Here is a 22,873-nt window from a genome sequence, read left to right as displayed (position 1 = left end):
CTTTAGCAAGTGTTTAACCCTTTTCAAACAGGACTTCATACTGGCTATTGGAAAATATTAAAGCACTAGCAGGAAGTCCCTGTACCTTTGCCACTCCAAAATAAGCAAAAAACAAGGGTATTTTATTGATAAGATGCACTTTAATTAATTCCAAATTATGCTATCAACATCACTGCACATTTTTCCTATTTACCCACAGATAAATGCAGATATAATTTAACCTTTCTTTAAAGCTTTGCCAAGAGCAGAACAAGAATAGATGAAAGCTCACAAAATCCCATGGTTGTAGTTTACATTTTCAGTGCCCTGCTTTATGTGGCATTCAGATCCTTTGTGTGCTCAAGGGAAAAAGTGACACTGGTGTCCACTTCCATTGTTGGTACTATTTTGGGCTTGACTCTAGTGTGAGCTGAGCTATAGCAGAGCTTCCTCAGGAGGGATATGGATGATGAATATGGTTTCCTTGTCCTTAAGCTGAGCATTCTCTTCAGTGTCACGGTATTTTTGTATATGTTAAGGACATGATATTTTTAGTTATTAGAGAAGTTCAGTATTTTTCCTCTTTAGCCCACAGACTTAACTCCATGAAAAAAATGGCTCTCTAAGTGTCACCAGAAGTGACAGGAGTAAAGTCTTTGCTTTCTTAATAATTACTATTTGTTGACTAAGTGGATTTGCCCACAGTTTCTGGTTTTATATGACAAGCTGATTTCTATTCCTGCTTACTACCTTGGCAAGTAAAAATCAAAATTGAATCCATGCTGCTCAAATTTCATACAACAGTTTCAAAATTAAATCCTCAGTGATAATAAATACAGCACAAGTTATCCAAGTAACAACTGCTAAAGATATCCTGCAACACACATATGAAAAAATATTTTTCATCTTTTTCAGCAACATTCATGTCTGTCCTGAAGCCTGGCTTTCAATAGCCAAATTAATCTGATAAATATGGATAACAAAATCATCAAATATCTTAATCCATTTTTCAGAGAAAAAAAAGTATTTAATGACTTCTTAGTCTCAGCCCCTGTTCACAGTAAAAAATCCTAGTCAATAGAGCTCATGGAACAGTCCTGCTTACTAAGAGATGGTTCTCTTATTCTGGTAATTTACACTCCCCAGAAACCAAAATTCTCTACCTGCAAAATTTTTATCCAAAATGGTTTGTGTTTATTTTAAAAAACAAACAAAACCAAACCACCTGAAGTTCTTTTATGTGCAAGCAAGAAGAAAATTTTTAAAAACTGAAACTGATTGACAATTCCCTTGCCCTCAGAGGAAATTAATGCAAATTGATGGATTGCCACCAGAAATACAAATTAAACTAATTTAGATTGAATGACAACCCTATTACAAATCCAGAACATCTCTTCAGATGGCTGATCAGTGACTATTAACAATTTCTGTACAAACACACACAGTATGAACAGTAAAGGACAGAAGCATTTATCAAGCCGCTACACCAATATAGGAATTACCACAGTTAGTTTGTAAATTGCCTGCCATATGTGACAGTTTGTGTCCTGTCATTCTGGCCACCACTGAGTACAATGAAAGACTAAATTGCCACCACTACACCAGAATACCTTCTTTAGAAGCTGATTCTGTGTTTCCACAAGTAAATTTTTATTTCCAAATTTGCCTTCCCAGTCATCGCTCACAGTCAATGATTAAGTTGTGTGACAACAACCATGAATCGGCAACTAAGCATAGATAGTTTTGGGATCTTGCAAAACTAAATCTTCTCTCCCTTTTGCGTGCCCAAAGGGGTTACATCAGCCCACAGAGCTGAGATATGAAATCTGTGCTCTGTATTAAGGCTGTGCCACACCCTGGGCAAAACTTTTGGCAGCTGTATAAATCTATGTGTCTCTGGGAGGCAGGGTCATGGATTCAGCTCAACAGGGCACATATGCTGGATTTAAAATAAAAAAGCTTTCTTGTTCCATTCATTTTTACTATTTCATTCTTGGTATAGTTTTTTCCCAGAGCAGGACTCTATCAAAATAGTTCTTGCCTTTTTGCAAAGCCATTGCTTTTGTGAATTCCTTGGATGAGAAGGTTATCCATCACAATGCAAACACTGCAAAATCCAGGATCCTCCAGCCTCATGATTTCCCATTGCTTCAAGAAGCACAGCAGTCAGGAGGACCACAACAGCTAATTTCTCTGGCCAAATGCTCACCTTGCCCCTGTAAATACCTGGAATTGATCCACAGCAATGATCACACAGCATCACAGTTTCCCCATTCCTCTCCTCAAGGGTGCCTTAGCTGGTGTTGAAGAGGCTTCTAAAGGCATTTTTATATAATTTGTAAATATCAATAATATTTCACATTTACTAACAACTTGTATGCAAGTTCAACACATGTAAATGCCTACATGATTTTCCTCATTATTGTTTGTTGGTCAGGCAGTGTTCTGACCTGACAAGGCACTATTATGAAACCTTCCTAAGCACACTGATGGAATGAGACACTGTTTTCAAATGCAGGTAAGCTTTAAATATAAAATTCATAAGATGGGGTTATTTTTACTTATTAATTTTCATTATTTATATGTCAAAATTCGTTCATGTTATAGATGCTCAATTCAGCATCTAGTAGTTTCTGTTCTTTTGCTTTTTCTTCTCTGGTCAATCCATCAGTAGTGCTTTCTATTAGTCAAAAGATAAATTACATCAAATGAGAAAAATGGTTGCTCAGCAACTCAGATTCCCACTGAGCCTGACAATGGTAAATGGAGGAAATTTCTTGAAGCTCTTATGTGCAAGGTGAAGGGAAAAGAACATTTATATTATTTTGAATACTCCTGTCATGAGTGGCTATAAATAACAATGAGACAAAAATACACCTTTTGTTTATCTGTGTACTTTTTCCTAAAGAAAACTCATCTTTTTAAAAATTCTTCTTCCCAAAATGGGTAAAATCTTAAGCAGTTCTGTTATGTGGATGGCAGCGAAGGGAACAGAGCAGTGAATGTTCGATTTCATATTAAATTTCTATATTGTCTTTCACAGGTGTCTATTTCTATAGTCTGAACTGCTTTCATAGTGTTTTCCCAGGGTCTCTTAAATGCCCAGTGATCATGGAACAGTAGTAATGAAATGGAAAAGTCAGAATGTGTGTTCATGTGTGGCTCTGATTTTTGTATGGATGTTTGTACTGGATATTCATACCATGCCTCTTTCCTCTTCGTCACCTTGCCAGCCACACACAGCTAGGAAATGCTGCAGTGGCGCTCATAATTAGGGCAGTAGTTACCAACCATAAGTGGTCCAAATTAACTTACTAACTGTTTGGATATGCCTCAAAAAAAAAAAATCCTTGCAAGTTGTGATTAATTATTGGTTTTGTAACATTATCTCCCTGCTCACTTTCCAAGCAGATCTACTGGTCTAGAACTGACAGAGTTCTGCTCTGCAGTAACAGTGCTTTGATCAAAGGCCTGATTAACATCAGACCTGACACTGACCACGTGCCTGATTTCTGCCAGTTCCCAGACACTGCTGAGGAATGTAACCTCACCAAATTCCTATGAAGAGATATGATAAAGCTCCCTTCTTATCTATTTTGCAAACACTGCAGAACATAAATTTAAGATTAATGGCTCTTTCATTCTAATGATGGAAACCACATGGCTTGTATTTTATTAAAGTTAATAGCAATCTCTGTATTCTTATGTTCAAGATCTAGAAACTCTGTTTTCTATCATGATCAAAATATCAAAAATCAGTTGGCTCTATCTAAGTACAGTTTTCACAAGAATGATTTTTGATGCAAAAATCTGTAATGGGAAGAAGTCTACAAATACTCAGTATCTGAGTTCAAATTTAATACAATCCCAGTGCCAGCATTCTGTGTCTCTTTGAGATGGAAAATTTAGTTCATAATCCTTAATATCTTATTGTTGTATTACTCAACATGGGAAATTCAAAATTCAGCTCATTATTAGGGACAGGCAGTCATTTTAATTTTCCATTCATTTTTAAAATAATTGTTGTCCAAGAGCTCTCACTTGAAAATTCAAACAATGTGTTGTAGTTCTCTGCCTTAATTTATCAAATGCTGCTACCGAACCTTCACTGCTGTCTTCAGAATAATAGATGTTTCCATTCTGTTGTGCACTCAGGAAGCTGAAAAACATTTTGATACATCTTTGATTAGAGGCACCTGTGGCTACAGAGCAAAACACCTTTAGCTGCCAATTTTTGTTTCTTCAGCTGAGGTAAATTTGCACATTATTGGCATTACATAAATCTCAGTCTCAAACAAGATGTATCAGGTCATTTAAGGAATTTTGGGAAACAAAAACATGTACTTCAAAATTTCCTTTATATTACCTGTAGACAACACTGGTATGCCTTGATTATTTCTTTAGTGGCCATCTTGCAATTTTCTGTATTTTCACTTTTCTCTAAAAAGAGTACACAAAAAAGTTTTATTTTGAAGCTGTTGTAAAGTATTTTCCAATGGTTATATCTTTTGAATGGTGTTCAGTGTTGACAGTTTACTGTCAGCAGCTAGAGAACTTCCACTGTCACCAAGCTCTGAGAATTTCTTTTTCCAAATCTCTTGACAGCCCTGATGGGACCAACAAGACTTTTAGGTCTCAGGAGACTGGAGTCCTGCACAGCTCATGAACAGCTGAGCCTGGAAAAATGCATCCAGGTAATATCTCTACCTTGATGTTTCAATGCCTAAAAAAACATGATTGCTAGCAACTTTTGGAGCCTAATATGTGGGATGTATGCACACAATTGTTGTAGTAAAATGTACCAATATCTCTTAGGCCAGTATTTGGTGCAATGAACTTTTCCAAATATTTCCCTCTTTGTCCGTTGTTTCTTTAAATGAGCTACATACAAAAAGAAAAGATCAATTCATGTTTAGAAACCAGTTTCAGCAAGGAATCCCATCCAGGATTTTTATTTCAGTAATATTTTAGAACACCCATAATATCTCAGGATAAACAGACTCTTACAAGGTAGAGTTATTGTTTTTTAATTCTACAGCATGTCATAATTTAACCAAAAATGTCATGGCTTTATTTTTCTGCCCAGTTATGGGACCAGTGAATGAAATGCAGTTCTTTTAGAAAGAGATGGATGATTTCTCTAACACTTATTGAATGAATTAATGAAAAAGCAGGAAGACAAAATTCCCATTTTTAGATAAGCTTGTTTTCACTAAATGGACACATGACTTGAGAGGCCCCAGAAGTGCTGTCAGCAGCCTGAATGGATATACTGCCCAATGCCCTGCAGAAAGGCCAGAGCTTTTTCACAGGCCAGGCCACATTCTGCAGAATAGCTCAAAGCAAAAGCAAGAAGTGGAAATTTTGTGTATCCTCTGTGGCCCTCGCCATTTGTCTGACTCGTCCAACTCCTTCTGTTGACAGGCTTTTTGTTAAAAATTTTTTTCCACTTCTTAAAAATAAAAGGTATAAGAAAATGACAGCCAGAAACACTCCCCTATGTAAATTATGTAGTATTTTGTCTCATTATTATCCCTCCCTCTTGTTCAAATTTTTCTATCAATTTCAAATATCAAGAGTTACACAGAGATTTGACAGCCACAAACACCACACAACACTGTACGTTTGTATGTATCAATGCAGCAATAAAGACACAGAAATTTGAAAATTTATATCATTAACAATGCTAAGAGACTAAATGCATTTTCTGAGAGAAACGAGAATGTTCAGGGATTTTTTCCCATCTTCAATGAATTATGAAGCCTCTTATTCATATCAGATGTGTCCAGCCACACAGAGGAGAAGTTTGACTTGTGAAACACATTTGTATTTTGAACTTTACTTAATGCTCCATACTTTTACACACAGAATGTGACCTGTGCATGAAGAGTTGTTCATATTTTTCTTTTAAATGCAGTTTTGACTGGAGTTGTCAACACCACAAGCCATTATACATTTTGGTAGAACACAAAGCACCAAAAGAATTCCTAGATTCGATGCATACATTTGAAAGGGGAAAATGTCTATCTGGAGAGGGTACTCGGGGGTTACAAGTTACAAGTCACAAGTTTTGCATTGTTTTCTGTTCTGCCCTGTTGGCTCTCTGCCCTGCTGACTGGGTTGCTGCCTTCCCCCTTTGACATTTATGAAATCATTGCTAAACTAGCTAAATATCTCAGAGGTTCCCAATTTGGCATCTTCATATAGAGATCCACTTGAGGAACATCACTCAAAGCTGAATTTATTCACTAACTGGAACCTTAATGTGTTAGATCAGGAAACTAATAAAACTTTTCTGTCTTATGTTTGCTCTGATGACAAGCCTTGCATTTGTATGCTTGACTCAACCCTGAGTGAAGGAATTAAGTTTGTACCTGTAGGTTTGAACCTGCAAAAGTCTTACACATAATCCCTGACAGTGTAGAAAATAAAAGTTCTGTTAATATACACATCAGAAAAGATCAAGATGGAACCAGCCTAAGGCAGCCCTCTAGCAAGATTATTCAGCATGGCTGTAATGAATTTTCAGTCCCAAAACTTATATCTGCAATAAGAGTGTCAGGGTCAGAGATATGCAGATATTTAATATGATATTTTTAACACCTTTTCAGAATTATTCAATATACTGAGTACTTACCCCAGTCTGACCCTGGTATGATTAGCAGCACACATAGCAGTTATTTTCAAATGCTGTAGATTTCTATGTTTTTCCTTAAATCAGTGATTTGAAGGTAGAAATACAGAGGGCAAGAAATGGCTACCAAACCTTAATAAATGTTGAAAAATAAGCTGAAAGCTGAAGTCACAACTGCCTTAATCTTGTGGTGAGGATGGTGACACACAGCAGTGACTAGACCAGAGTCCTATGCTGCACGAGACCTGAATTCCAGAGTGTTTAATACAGGAGGAATCCTTCCAGCTCTCATAGGGTGTCTGCGGCTGTACATGGATCCAGAGACCACCAGAAAAGAATCTCCCATGCTCAGCAGCTTTCCTGGATAAGAACAGGAGCAACAAGAGCAAAAGGGATTCTACTCAAAACTTTTCATGGCTGTGACTGAACCACACAGTTTGAGTAGCAAGATGCACCGTGGCCCATAATGGTACACTTAAGGTAGTAGATAAGGGATTTTTTTCAGCCCACAATGAAACAGTTTCACACTTCCAATAGTGAATATGAATACTGGCCAACATTTTTATTTTAAATGACATTATACCACTCCATACAACTTATTCTTTAGATACAGGGTCCCAGATAATCAAATGGAGGGAGCACAAATAAAGCAGAAACACGTTTCCATCTCTCCATGTTTTCATCTTCTCTTGGCAGGAGTTCTGAAGCTTTCTAGTGAGTCCAATGAAAACAGATCAGAGAATTTAGCACCTATTCAAGCAAATATTAAATTAACAAAAAATCAAAACCAAGGAGAAAATATGATGGGCTCATTCACGAGAAAAGTGGCAATGAAAGGAGAACAGAGCTGAGTAATAATATTTGTCTCTGATCTGTATTTTCAAGGTGAACCTTTGATATATGTTTGAAAAATTTCATTTTCATGCAACACAGATCTGAAAATGACATTAATATTAATTTGCTCAAATTATTTTTCTGGTGTTTATTTTTTCCTACACAGGAATTGTCTTTTCTATCCTTCTATTTTGGCACATTCTTATGTGACTATCAGGGAAAAAGGCCCACTCCTTATATTTACCCCTGTCAAAGAGGGGAGTTTTAAACCAAAACAAATCCTATTCCAAATTTTCGACTTCTACAGAATCTGAGACATTATGTAAATGACATAACTACAACTAATTCAACAAAATTATTTCTAATTTTTATGTCAGAGATAATAATTCAATGCCTTGAATTTTCTGGGTTTTTTCTGACTTGGTCTATCTTTAATTATGGAAATTTAAGCAAAATTTAAGCCAAAAAAAAAATAAAAAGAAAAAAAGAAAGTAATCCAACCTTAGTATGTGTTCTGGTTGTTAGGGAAGTCTAGATATTCCTTGTTTAGGTAGAAGTGATCTTCAAAATCATTATGGTAAATTTAGCAATGTAGCACATGTAGCAAATGAAATGCACAAACAAGGGAATAAAAACAAAAAAAAGTGCTTTATTTAGCCAGTTATCTGCAGCTGAGTACTGTACTTGCATGATGGGGAGAGAGAAGGATAAGAAACGGTCGGCTTGTTCACTTCCAGGCTCACTTGAACAGATGTCAAATTGCCTTACCCAATTCAATTTGGATTTAACTTACTAGGCAAATTCCTTCTCCTCTCTCCATCTTTATTTTCTCATAGATATCACTGATACTCTAAAGTGTGCTTTGTGCACTGATCATTCCTTTCACATGCTGCAACCAGTGCAATGATAAAGCCTGATAAAGGCCAAAGAAGGATGACATTCAGTTGCCCTCTGAGAGCATTAAACATTTTTTATCTCATACACTGAATTCTTTGTTATGGCCAAAACCTAGGAAACAAAAGATTTTTTTTTTCAATTTGAAATTGGTACTCTTAAGTCATTCCTCAAAAATGCCATTATTTTGCTGTTCCTCCTGCAGATTACCTGGAAGTTACATCAGGAAGACAACAGAAAGTCTAAGTGGGTTTTAGAAAGCAAGAGGAAAAATAGGAAACATACTGCAAGAAGTGGATCTAGATAAGAAACCACTAAAAAATGTTTATAAAGTCACTGGATCCTCACATGACCTGCTCTAAAAATATTTACTAATATTATATGCTATTTCCACTTTTGTTAGCTCAGGCTAACAAAAATAACCTGCTATTCATAGGAGCAGAGCAGGGGAAGTAGCTACTTTGCTCGGTTATATGAAGAACTGGATGGGGGAGAAATGTCATCTCATAACAAAGGCAAGGGGTACTAATTGCCCTAATGTTTTGGAAAACCCTGTCAAACTGAGGAAATGGGGGAAAACAGAGCTTTCTCCACAGGTGGTTATAGATTTTTAGGTTACAGGTGGTTCTTCTCACTTTGTCCTAGGACTTCTCTGCCTAGGGCTGTACCCATTATACCTAGAGCTGTCTGGCAGACAGAACCCCATCTCCAGCATCTACCACCCAGTCCCACAGCAGACCCTTTGACTGATCTCACTTTATCATTTTTCTTAATCAAATGCAAGATTTTTATACCGTTCAATACAGTTACATTTCAAAATGCCTTCTCTAGTGCATGATAACACTTGGTTCACTTGAAAAGGCTACCTTTGTTTACAGCAGCAAAATTAAAAATAAGTATTTAGAAAGTGGAATTCTTATTTGTAGTTAGCTGAGGAATTCAGCAAGTACTAGCATTATCCATGGAAGGATCTAGAATTGAAAGGGAAGTTGACATACTGACATAATAGTCTCATTTCTGTGTATGCCAGAAGACTGCAGCGAGCTTTTAGTTAACAGCTTTGAAAAAGACTGCTAAACACAAATGCTTCAATTGTAATACTCCAGCTATTTTAATTACAGCAACTAACAAAGGTTTTATGTTTTCTGTGCAGCCACCCAGTTCATAGTTTGAGCAGAAGACATTTCAATTCTGGAAAAGTTCACTTGATACCATGACTTTTGAAAAACTTCTGAAGTTATGAAGATTCCTTATGACTTCTGCACATTTCCAACATTTACTAGGAAATCCTGTGCCTTCAGGATTTGTTGTAAAGTTGTAAAGGATTAGTTGTAAAGGATTAAGAGTATATGAACACTTGATATCAAAAAATTATAAATTCCTCTCAATATAGTTTCAAATGCACTGTAATAATTAGTATATAATGTTTTCCTCTGGGTGCGGATATGAAGTTGCGCCAGCCTTCCTCTTTTGTTAGTATTTAATGACCAGTTATGACTGAACTCATAACTCTGTATTTAGTATTCTAATTTAAGAAGTCATATTTTTGAAGCATTGAAAAATAGAGAAACTTTTAAATTCCAGGGAAAAAATAAAAGAGGGTCAGTGGGACCTGTAGAGTCCTTTGGTAAAAGGAGACAGAAGCCATGGAGCTAGGTGTCTGAAAACCATTTATGATGCTAATTTAGGCCCCTCTATTTTTTGAAGTTTATTTTAGGCTCTTCCTTTTTTAAAAAGAGTTTGTATCCACAGCTATCAAAAAAAAAAAAAAAAAAACCATGCAAAATATTTCCTAAACATCCAGTCTTACACCAAGAATATAATTCATTAAGTAATTTCTATTTTGAAGTTATCTTTTTAATCTTCATTCAATGTTGACAAGTGATAATTATTGCTTTTGTGAGCTTATTGTTGTTGCTTTAAGTGACTTTTTTATGATACATTTCCATCAGTCTTTTCACTTCTAAGACAATGGACTAAACTATGTAAGAACCATTGCAGGAGGTTATGAAAACCTACCTAATAAGAAAACTGAACTAGACCAAGGTCTTGGGCATCTAGCAAAATAAATCATGAGCAAGTACATTCCAGCTCTTTTCTTTGTGACAATTTTTCTCTTAATGATTGGGAGTTATTTAAGGTATGTGGTATTCAGAACTTAGGGACTTATAAATCCAAGTATCTTAAAAACTGCAGTGACAGAAAGAGCATTGAAATCTTTTCTCTACAGAGAGTAAACAAACCCCACATTTCTAACCCTGCAGCTTCCTGTTATCCCAAGAGACCTTTTCTTCATTAGCACTGACATTCATTTTCCAGCAGCTGTGGAAGGATAGGTAAAATGGACATTTATCTTCAAAACCTCATTGCTGCTGCTCTCCTGAAGCCTTCTCTGACAGCCACTTGTTTGAACACCTAGTAAATGATTGGTCATGGCAAATAGGTCTTTAATCAAAGCAAATGATAACAGTGACAACGCTTGGCTCTTGTGTGTCACTTCTGCCTCTTCCACCTCGTCCTGCAGTTACTGGTGTTCCTGTGGTTTTCTTTGGCATGTGCAACAGACACTTCAGTATTTTCTGTTCTTTAGTCCTCAGCTCTCATTTGCATTGCATGGATATAAAATACATGATGAACAGGCAGGTATCACCAGCAAACACCTACATCCATGGGTTGAAATTTATACATCTATATGAATTATACAATTGTCCTTACAGACAAGAAAAGCTTTTTATTCCAATTTCTCAGAGCATCTTGCAATGAATCACAAAAAAAATGTTTTCATCAGATAAATGTGAAGTTGCTACAATGCTACATATCACATTTAATACAAAGCCCATTTATTCAATATAAGGGAGATAATTCATATCAGAGAAAGTGAAAAAATATCTATCAGCCATAAACAACACATGAAAAATGTGAAACAGATTTCTGAGCTGAGATTATATAGAAATATAGTGTCTGCCAAACTCAGTCCTATCATGATAATTCTTTACAAACGTCTTTAGAAGATAGTTATGTTTTTCAACCAAGCATCCTAAGCAATTAGAGGTAGTTGCTACCACTTTCAGAATGGTAAAAGAATTTTTATTAAATTTTAATTAAAATTTAATTAAATTATTTTAAATATGTTCCCTTTAAAACTACCTTAAAATATATCCACCTAATGCAATCCTGTAAGTTTACTTGCCTGTACTTGATACTTAGGGGAAAAGATAGAAACCGGTTGTATCTAAACCGATCTTGTATACCCTTCTGTTTTCCCAACACCAGTGATTTACAGGCTCCTCGAAGCAGAGGCCACATCCACACCACAGTTTCCCAAAGAGCCCACCCTACACAAGTGCACCAAACCCTCCAGCCACTTGTCTGGACCAGCAGGGCACTGAAAGGAGGCAGAGGACACTGGAGGGGAAGGGGAGTGCATTAAAGGGTTGTTTCACAGCGAGACACAGCTGAACCTGGCAGGAGCTGCTGGAGCACTTCTCTGATGTGAGAATTGGGAGCTACACAGAGTCTCATTAGCCTTCAGCCCCTGCCAGCTTGGCTTCACAGCTGGTGTGTATCTCCTGCACATGTGTGGTGTGTGGCAGCCAGAGGGGAGCTATCAAAGGCTCTGAATCAAGGGCTATGCTGCTATAAACACAAAACCAGCAGGATTTAGGGCTCCCTGCTGAGCCGCATTCAGGCCAGATGGAAGCAGGCAGGAAAAGAAATCGTAAAGGAATAGGATGCGGGTGCTGGTTGATCATCAAATCCTCAGATTACATTTTATCAGCAGATTCTGATCATTTTCAGGGCTTGTCATTTTCAGGGCTGTGGCATCTTCTAAGACAGTCTCATTTTCAGCCTCATAGACCTATAAAAATTCAGACCTTTCCAGTGTCACAAGTAAGCCCAGTCAGTGAATAATAGCACTGTTGTATCTGAGTCAACTGATCTAATTATTTCTCATGGCTTAGAAGGGATTTCAGACATTCACAGCTGCTTACACAAAGCATCACCTTTTTACTATGAGAAAACATGGTACTAAAATTTCACATGATTATTTCAGCTCAGGCTGAAATGCTGCTGGTTTAAGATTGGTCACATACTTGCAATCCACTTAACTTGTGTGTTCCTATCCTCCTCATCCTAACCACTGCTTGTGTAATTTATGTTGGTGCTCTCCCTAGGGCTCAAAACACATACCCAGTACATCTCTTGGATATCTCTGATAACAACCAGCTTTTCTTTTACTGCCAAACTTGAGGTAATCTTTTAACATTAAATAATGGCAAACATTGATGTGTAAAATCCTGAATGTTGATATTATACAATCACAGTAGTTAGAGGTAAACATACACATAGTTCATCTATTATCTCTGTAATAGATTTAGATCTGTTTTATGAAAATTTAGGGTTTGCCTTTTGCTTACATGATCTACAGTGTTGCCAGAAATGGTGTCCACAGTTGCAGGAGCATCTAAGCCCCTTCTGACTCAGTGCCTAACCACAGCATTGTGAAGGAAGGAAAATGGTGTCTATTTCCTCCTCCTCTACTGCACAATCTAGAGATAGGATCCAATACTGAAATTTGTAATAAACATTCACCCATTGCAGTCACAGCTCCATGTCCTTCTCTACCAAAATTCTTGCTGTAAACACAAGTTTCCTGCCCGAGGACCCTGTGCTGGAAGAAGGCAGGGGGTTGGCATTGGGCATGTGTGCCATGGGAGCTGCCTGCCTCCAGCTAGACATGCACCAAAAGCCAGGTCTGATGGAGCCTGGAAATTCTGTGAATTAGCTGCCAGCCAGAGCTTTGGTGCTTGGAAGAGGCCAGTGCTGGCTCCTGCCTCAGCTTGGGTTAGGTGGTGACAGAAAGTGGGACCAGGGACGAGTTTCTGTCACATTCCAAGCTAATGTGGTAAGCGTGCCATGACCCAAGAAGCTCTGACTTCCAGTGTCAGGGGTTTTTTTTTATTTTCTTCACAGGCACCATTGGTACCATCCTGTTCGCCCCAGTTACATTCTTAGGTGCATATAGTTTCAGTGCCTCCCAGACATCACAGCCTGACACCACTCATTTTGTTCTCATTATAACTAAGGAATGCTGCTCTGGGCTTGTTTTACTTATCTTTTCTTTCTCTTACTCCACACCCTAGCTCTCCACTCAGTTTCTCTGGTTTTCTTCTGAAGCCTTTCCAGTTTATCAATGCCTTCCCTATAACGTAGTGCACTGAACTCAGTGTGATTCTTTAGGTTGGGTGGAATTAAATCAACATGAAGAAACACAGGCCCCATCTTGTTTTATCAGCTGTAATTCTGATATAAACACCTCAGAAAAGATTTGCAACTATATTTTGTAGCAGCCAGAGTGTTCTTGAAACTCAGCTTAATTTTAGTGTTCTCCCTCAGATTTAGGTTTTTTTCCGCCACTTACCATTAATCTAATTTTTTCCTTTCTATTTGTACAGACAAAATCCTTACAGAACTCCCTTTCCCTCCAGAGATTTGATTTTAAAAATTCATAACTTTCAGAAATATATCAGCCTAATTCTTTGCCACATGGTATCATTGTTTTCTGTTGATGCTTTTTAGTCTTAGATTCTCTATGCATCTTCATTGCTGTTTTCATTGCTTCCAATACTCATTTACATTTTAATTAATTAGTTTTATTTTATATCTTAATTTAGATCCCTCATTAAAAATCCATTACATTTGAGAAGTAACATTAAATTAATAGAATGGAATTGGAACATCTGGGAAGAATATAAAGCACATATAAATTATCTTCTAATTTGCCTGACAGTTTTCAAAAAGGAAAAACTGATGGAGAAATTCTCAGAACGAGGACTTTGAAGAACAGGATTACCCTTCACTCTAAATGTATTACCTCTGATTTTTTTTCTTGAGATATTTAGGATCTGTGAAAAAAAAATCCTAAACTTTAAACAACAGAATTATCACTTTTTTCCTATGCCCTCAGTAGCAACTGATGAGCTGTATTTTAGGATAGTAACAACACTTACTCTAAACCCATTGCAGAAAAGGGAAGTGAATGTTCCAGATGAGCAACTAGAAGAAGAATGAGATTCAGAAAGAGAGGTTTTTTATCTTGGGAGGAGCACTGCTCCATATAAGTATGGGTGGAGGGAAATATGGAGTTGAGTAGAATGAAAAAAAAATATATATGTATGTGTGTGTGTGTGTGTGTGTGTGTGTGTGTGTGTGTGTGTGTTTGTGTGTGTGTGAAAATATATATATATATATTTATATATTCCCTGACTTAAAAATCTCACATTCAGAGATTGGGAACTGATTCTGGGATATCAGAACCCCACCACTTGCATTAGAAAAATTAATTTTTCTGTTGAAGCGAACACATTGCGAACAACTGTACGTCACTAAAGGTCACTGTTAGCATTTATAACTGCTAACACACTTATTTTATTTAGAAAACAGCTAATAGGCTTCTTATTCAAGCAGAATCTATAGATGTGGAAAAGTTACAATAAAAGATTTAGTCTTCAACTATGTGGGAAAGTCTTTTCAGTACACGAGTTTATGTTAAAAAATAAAGGCAGGAAAACCATGTGGCTTGTGGCTTTAACTGCTGTGTTTTGCTTTGGCTTACCCTATGTCAGTCCAAGAGGAGTTTTAGTATGCACAGCTGTGCACCTTGGCTCCAGGAGCAGTTCTGCTGTTATCACTGACTGAGTCTCTCTTGCAGGCAAGCCCCTGGTTTTCCGAGGTCTGGTGCATGGGGAACAGCCATGGCTTCAGGAACATCCTGAAACATTCATCCCAACAGATCTTGCCTGAGCAGCAGTTCAAAATATCTGCTGGGACACATTAAACTGCCATTTGAATGATGCACTGTGATCACCCCAATCAAACCCAACTAAAGCAATTAGATGAATAGCGTTGGTCTGACAGCCTTCCAATTTTGCATTCTCACCCCTCTTACAGGCACCAAAAAGATGGTGCCTGCTTGGATGAGCAGTGACACAGAAAATGCTTCTCTCCATTTTCTCTGGCAAATAAATGCCTCTTTGTACTCATCTTTTTCTTGTGATATACATCCTTCAGCTTATCCAGGCTTTCCAATGTATCACACATATTTCACTATAACAGCCCCTGCTCTACTGCTGCTAAAATTTCAGAATAAAGAAAACATTAATCATCAGTCTTAACTTTCCTGTATTTTTTTCTTCCCTGTGAGCAAGTCATTACAGTATGTCTGATTATTAGGAACAAGGAATAAACATTTCCCCTCTGTGAAGAACAGGAAACAATGTTTGGAGAACAATCAAGTCTATTCTCCATGGAAAAAAAAATGTAGCAATGGGGGACAGAGGCTTGACCTTTTTCCAAATTAAAAATAAAAAGAATTCCACTTTCATCTGAAGAAAAAGAAATTAACTTATGTATTCACCCAGCCTGACCTCTTTTCTAAACATGTATTTCATTGTAAAGTACACTTAAATATCAAGTATAACTAGGAAAAGAAACCAAAACACTGGGAGTTTTGGACTTTGTATTTTGCTTTCATCTTGTGAAATTCTTGTTTATATCTGTCTGCCATTGTAAATTATGTTTTCAGCTGAACATGAAAAAAATGCACAAGATTCAAAGAGAGGCCATTCCCCTCCATGAAGCACACATGAACATGCACTGCCACCTGCTCACAGCTGTGGTTTACACGGGAAAGTCAGCCTGGGAAATAATACCAGCAAAAGCAAAGAAACTGCTCCCTGACTACAGTCCAACTGAGGTCTTGTAAACATCAACAGAGCTCTGTGGTTTTCATTTTGTTCTGCACTTTTTCCAATTTTTATTAAGTATAAAAGAAAAAAAAAAGGAAAAAGAAAAAAATTAAAAGACACAAATGAGTCTGGCAGCACTATGTGCAGTGGTACATCCATTTCTAAATCAAACTCAGTTCAAAGCCATCTCCTGTGCGTCTCCTGTCACCTGTCCCCTCCCATTGCATTTGCTACTACACATTTCTGTTGTATTTCACAGTTCTTCCCTTTGTACTAATAACAAATTACTCAGTGTGGGGCAATATGTAATTTTGTTGCCAGAGCACCTAAGGAGTCACAATGTGGTTCCCAGTCTGGCCCAAAGGGAGAAAATAACAGATGCCAATTTTTAACTGATGAACAATGCTTCCCTGTGTGTCAGCTCAGACATGTGGTTTGTGCATCTGGGAGCTCCACACGAGGTTCAGATGTTCCCACTCTCGCCCCACACAGCAGAAATCCCATGGAAATGTTTCTCCTCACCGTGCAGTCCAGCAGCTGCTCTCAGTGTTGCAATATTGCCCTTAAACCCCCGGGCTGGTGCTCCCCCTTCTGGCCCCACATCAAGAGCCATAAGAGCACTGCCACCTCTGTACACTGCATTTCAGAACAAAAAACAAATCTGCCAGTCATATGCGGCCAGTCCTAGGCAGCAATGGTGTTGCTGAAGCTGATGGTTTTAGTATTCATTTTTCCCTTTTGGGTGGTATTTCTTAACCTGCAGCACCAGAATGTCAGGGAAGGGAGACACCTTTATTTCTCTTTTTAAAGCATATTTCTAGATCTTTCAGTTAGGGGGAAAGAAATGTCTTGGGAAAAAATGAAACATACACAATTGTTGGGGCACAGAAGGCAGGGGGCCACAGCAAAGAAGCTAATTTCTAATTCTCATATTTTTAAATTCATCATTTTACCTGTGAACTCATTTTTACAGATAAAATCTTGGAGTTCAGACACCTGAGTTATGGAAACTGTAAAGAGTGCCTGCAGCCCCTCTGCATGCTTAAAGCTGTCACATTTCCATCTCTGAGCTCCCAGCCTTCATTGCTGCTTAGCAGGAACAGTGTAGCTGCTCTGATCTTACCTTGACCAAAACCAAGATGACAACAAAGGGCAGCAAGAAGATCTGAACTGTTTATTCAAAGAGGTGAAAAACATGTTGCAAAGGAAAATACAATGAGTGATGTCTGTCAGGTACAAATTCCTGCTTGGACCTTCCAGGAGACATGAAGTATTGTCCTTTAAAAGGCTTCACACTTTAAAATTGCCATGAACTGTAACCCTGAAACTCATTGCCATTACACTACAAAGCTTAAAAAACATCAAGAAGATTGATGCATATGGGAAAATTCAAACACTAACATGCATTTGAATTTAAGCTAGTGAGCAGGAAATGTATGACGCAGTACCCGCAGCATGTAAAGATTACTGGGGTTTTATCCCAGAAAATAATACTCCATTGGTGCTTGCCAAAGCACTCAGCCTCCATCTGACATCAAACTGAGAGCTTGTTGATTAATATGTACAGGATAACCTTTCTGGCACATTTCTTTAAAATTACTGGTTGCACTGTAGCTGCGTTTCAGATTTTACTCCCTCCAGAACCAGACAGTCTGTTAAATGCACTCAGCAAATAATATGTTTACTGAATTTCATGTTGTACTAAAAAGCTATTATTCAAAGGAATGTTCTCAATGGTTCATTCAGCTCTGGGCAAGGCTCTGCCATATGGGCTGTTGTTGACTGAATTTGCAAATCCTCCTACACATGCAGCAAAATACCAAGGCATCCCAAGAACAAGTTAACTTTACAAATCTCAGTCACCTTTTCCCTTTGCTTGAAACAATGCTGCTATTTGATCATTTGTAAAATTCCACTTGGGATATAATGATCTTTAGTCCCAACATATCACTGCACTGCCACATATTGACTTTCACTTAAGCAATTAATCTTGCAAACTCAAAACATTTTCTCTTTTTGTCTGAGAAATCTCATGTCTGGGGGCTACTTTAAAAATATAAGCAAATCTGCCAGTAGTTGTCTCAACACTGACTACAGAGCAAAAGGCTGATAACCATTTCTTAGAGATTTAGTAGAACATTTATCATAAACTATGGGAATATTCTAGCAAGTTATACTTAGCATTCATGAATCACAAAAATTGATTAATTTATATTTTGACTTTCCATGCAGGTTTTAATGCATATTAGGGACTGGATTCCACCTTCCTTGGGATATTTTCTATTTTAACTCAGTTTTTAAACTGGCTTGTTTGTTTTGACTGGCCTCTGCTTGATACCACCTCATTTGTAGAGTTAGAGTTAAAAAAGAAACCAAACCAGAAGCTGGCAGCTGCACACTCCTTCATATCTTTTTAATCATCCTAAAGAAATTGCATATTATCCAAAAAAGTTTACTTTCCATTTGTATTTTTGAACAATACAAAATTAAGGCTCTCTATAGGCCTGTATAAGAGGCCATCCTCTGGGAAAACAATGGCACAGTGGTAGTGACACCATTTCTACTCCGGCAATGCACAGTCCAGAGCCTGTTGGTTTTGGCACCAGCATATGAAGTGTTTGCCATAGAGACATGCCATAAAGTTGTTGAAAGGAAAGACAATGTTGGCAGCTGGGGTGTTTGGGAATTGAAAGCTACCAGAAAGAGAGCTCCTGTGGTCTTTGCTAGTTTCATGGAATCATAGAATACCCTGCACTAGAAGGGATCATCGAGTCCAACTCCTGGCCCTGCACAGGACAGCCCCAAAAACACACTGGGATGTGATGCCTGAAAGCATTGTCCAAACGCTTCCTGAACCCTGCCAGGCTTGGGGCTGTGACCACTTCCCTGAGGAGTCTATTCCAGAGCCCAGCCACCCTCTGGGTGAGGAACCTTGTTGTAGCATCTAACCCAAACCCTCCTGACACAGCTTTATGCCATTCCCTCAGGTCCCATGGTTGGGCATGACAGAGAAGAGATCAGTGCCTGCTCTTGAGGAAGCTGTGGGCTGCAGTGAGGTGTCCCCTCAACCTCTTGCAGGCTGAACAGACCAAGTGACCTCAGCCACTCCTCATAAGGCTTCCCTGCTTCCCCCATATTCCCACCTCTCTTTTGAACACTCACTGATAGCTTCATATCTTTTTTTCAATTGTGGTGCCCAGAACTGCCCCCAGCACTAGAGGTGAGCCCACCCCAGTGCAGATCACAGCAGGACAATCCCCTGCCTTGCCCAGCTGGTGATGCTGTGCCTGATGCCCCCCAGGAAAGGGTTGGCCCTCCTGGCTGCCAGGGCACCATGACTCACGTTCAACTTTCCATCAACCAGGACTCCCAAGCCCCTTTCCTTGGCACTGCTCTCCATCCCCTTGTTCCCCGTCTGTCCCCACACCCAGGGTTGCCCCATCCCCACAGTGATAATATCAATGGCTGCATGCATGGCAAAATTGCAACCAGCAAGCACAGCCCAGATTCCAGGCATGACTCCAGCTGTGACACGAGAGCTTGGGTGGAACTGCCAGAGGTGGGTGCAAGGGAGGAGGCTGTGCCCTGGAGAAACTGCACAGAACTTCAAAGCTGAATCTGACAGTGGAGTTGCAGGTCTGAGTGAGAATCTGGCTGCTGATGTTGTCCCCAGGGACAGGGGACATGTCTGCAAGGATTTGAGGAAAAAGATTCATATCTTCATTAGACTTTAGCAGCTGGCAAGAATCCCGTAAGATGATATCAGGCAGAGGCCAGTCAAAACAAGCTGGAGGTTTGATATTTCAAGTCAGTTTTTAAAATACAGACAATGAGGAACTGTTTGAAACAATGGTGAGCTTTCAAGCTGCTTTTACAGTTTGTCTTGAATTTTTCCCAGAAGAACACTATCTTATCTTGGTGTGAAAAATGGCATGCAAGAAGGAAAAACTTTCCTACATTTCTGCATTTTCAAAGAACAGAAAAGGATACAGAATTAATATATATTTGGTGCAAACTCCTCTCCACTCCTCCTAAGTGATCCTTAGCAGCTGTCCATTTCACTGTCATCTCCCAACAGAAAGTTTTGTATTTAATGTTCTGCCTTCCACTGGAGAAAATCTGACCTTGTCTGAGCTTATACTGTATAAGTACATAATGCATACACACGGTACCTGGCCACGTGGACTTGTCTGTGGTCACCACACTGTTGGCTTGGTTTCACAGGACCCACTCTGTCCCGCTGGCTAGGAAGGGGTGACAGCACTTGCCCCTGCCAGCCTCATCTGCCAATCTGCTTCCACTCCCATTGGTACCTGAGATAAAAGCATGGGGTCATCTTCCAGTGTTCTCCGTGCTCCCACCACTCCTAGAAATGCAATTCTTTCTCCGTGGCTAGTGCTGGGAACCTGCCTTTCAAGGCAAGGCTTTCAGCTGAATAGTGCTGAGATATGCTTACTCTTGCTCTTGCCTTCTCTGCTTGGTTCCATTTTTGAGCTAACTATATGACAAATAGCCCAGCCTAGATAAACAATCCCATACCTCAACCTAAAATTGTTTCCCAATTCCTATGTGGCTGGAAGATGTCAACATCTTTCTGCATGAAGATTTTGACTCTGGCATTGTCCGTTTCACAACTGAACACTCCCTTGCCCCACAAGGGGCCTTCATTAACACTAAGTAGTTCAGAGGATTTACCAAGTCTTGCATTCACATCCCAGAAGAGCAACAGGCTCAGGAGAAACATCACTGACACTTCTACCAAAGTGGGCAAAAGTTTTCAAGGAGATGCTTTATGGTATTCATTTTCCAGTGGCTGACTTGACTTGCCATGCTCCATTAAGACAGCCTTGTGTACTAAGCACGCTTCAGAAATGGAAAATTGTATCTTACGGTAAATTAGACACCATCCTCCCCCAAAACAAGATTAATTCCTATAGGACACGTTCTGGCACAGTTTCAAGCAGCTGGGTTTGCACAAAGCAGCCTTTTTTTCTTTAATAGATTCTAGTGAAGTTTTGTCCCTGTAAAAATTGCCTGTATTATCCTGAAAATAGAAGCAATTGAGCTTTCCCTGACCTGATCTGGAGGAAACATAAAAAACGTTCATTTAGTTATGAACCCTATTTAAATTTTGCTCTCAAAGTTCATCACAAAAACTTTGTTGAGAATTATTTGGGAAAGCAAGAAGTGCCTCCAACATGCTGTTAATTACCATCCATTTTGTGGCTGTCACCCATTCTGATTCTGGGGCAGTGCTCTAGAAGCTTTTTGTGTGCAGCAGTATCCAAACCAGACACAGGATTTCCTAATATACTCCAGTTTCATGCTGGAGAACTACTAAAAACATCTCTTTGTGTGGCTTTCTGGGATGCAAGATCAGGTCCCCAGCATCATCATATTGCTTTTACAAACACTAGAACACAAGCACAGCTGTGCCCTAAACAGAGATCCTCGTCTTGCATGAAGGTTTTATTCTACAAAAAGGAATATCTTTCAAAAAATCACACTGTGTTGAGCAGTCAAAAGACATTTAAGGATTTATTCAATTTTTAATTAATGCTTTCATCCTGGTTTTTGTTTTCAGTCAGGTCAGCTTTAAAATGTTTATAAAGCAAGATTGGAAAGCTCAAACAGTGAGTCTGCCTACCTTAATTATACAAAAATAAACAAAACTATAATTCTAACACCAAAGTTATCTAGGTGTCCTTTTGGATTTTTCATTTTCTATGGGATTTTGTTGTCTGGGATTCCTTTTTTAAAGCCTGTCTTCAAAGTATTGCCCTGTTTTGGATCTTACCTCTTGCTTTTAAACAATTTAATTTCAAATATGTCTATAAAACATATGATTTTTAACAGCATCACTAACTTTATTCTCAAAATTACATGTATTTCCACCCCCCACCAGATCTCTCTTTATTTGTTGAAAGTGTGATCAGGCCTGGATTAAGGAATTGAGGCTGAGGAAACCTTCAACTTGATGGTAGAAAGAAGTCTATGTATGCAATGCATGCCTCCCTTTATTGTATTAGGCATCTTCATCTGTGAGGAAAGCAATTTAAAGAAATAGGTGATAGTTTTTGAGGCATTATTTGATACACTTAGGAAAAATAGGCAAAGTTTCAGGTGCAGAACCTTAATCAGTTGTAATTCAATGATAGCTCTGTTTCAAATTCTAATGTAGTTACTATCACAGGTCAGTACACCAGGCAAGAATCACCATTTTCCCAGGTGAATCAAAGTTCTATCCAAATTATATTCAATTAGAGACCTAACACGCTTACAAACCTGTGCTCTAGCTCTTTGCAGACAGGCATGCAGGGCATCTGAAGGGCAAGAGAACTAACAACTTGTACCTGAACTGGACACCCATTCCCACACAATATAATTAGGTCTTTCTGCCAGTGCTTTTTATATGCAATTCACTTTTTAACTACTTGCATTCTACTTTCAGACAGAAAGAAAATTACACAGAACAATAACTGTGTTAACCTGAAGCTAGATCTCAGACAAAATCTGCATACAAACTGAATCTGAATTTGAATCCTTCCAAGTTAACAAGTGTGTCCAAGACTCAAATGAAAACCATCTCAATGCATGCAATTTTTAGAGTGCTCTGCCTTTTTCAACCCATCATGTTTCCTAAATGCTCTTTTATACGCAACTGAAATTTGAAGTTCTGAACTATATCCAAGCTCCAGGAAACAGGCCCATTTAAAAGGAGGTAGATCTGTGTAGGTGCAGATAAACTACTTGACAGAAAAAATGCCTACAGCTCTGATGCTAG

The 22,873-nt window shown here is 38.5% G+C and overlaps 1 long non-coding RNA gene across 1 annotated transcript in view; it reads left to right on the top strand.

The window, feature by feature from the left end:
• The window catches only part of LOC131084124 (uncharacterized), a 78,843-nt gene that overhangs the window by 33,552 nt on the left and 22,418 nt on the right, over positions 1–22,873 (top strand). The window contains exon 3 of the long non-coding RNA XR_009114508.1: positions 4,585–4,673. This is a non-coding gene — a long non-coding RNA (uncharacterized LOC131084124). The remainder of the gene's footprint in view (positions 1–4,584; positions 4,674–22,873) is intronic.

The sequence above is a fragment of the Melospiza georgiana genome, chromosome 5 (genome assembly GCF_028018845.1).
Source record: "Melospiza georgiana isolate bMelGeo1 chromosome 5, bMelGeo1.pri, whole genome shotgun sequence".
NCBI classification, from domain to species: Eukaryota; Metazoa; Chordata; class Aves; order Passeriformes; family Passerellidae; genus Melospiza; species Melospiza georgiana.
The sequence above is the reverse complement of the archived record's forward strand: the minus strand, read 5'-3'. Positions and strand labels throughout refer to the sequence as shown.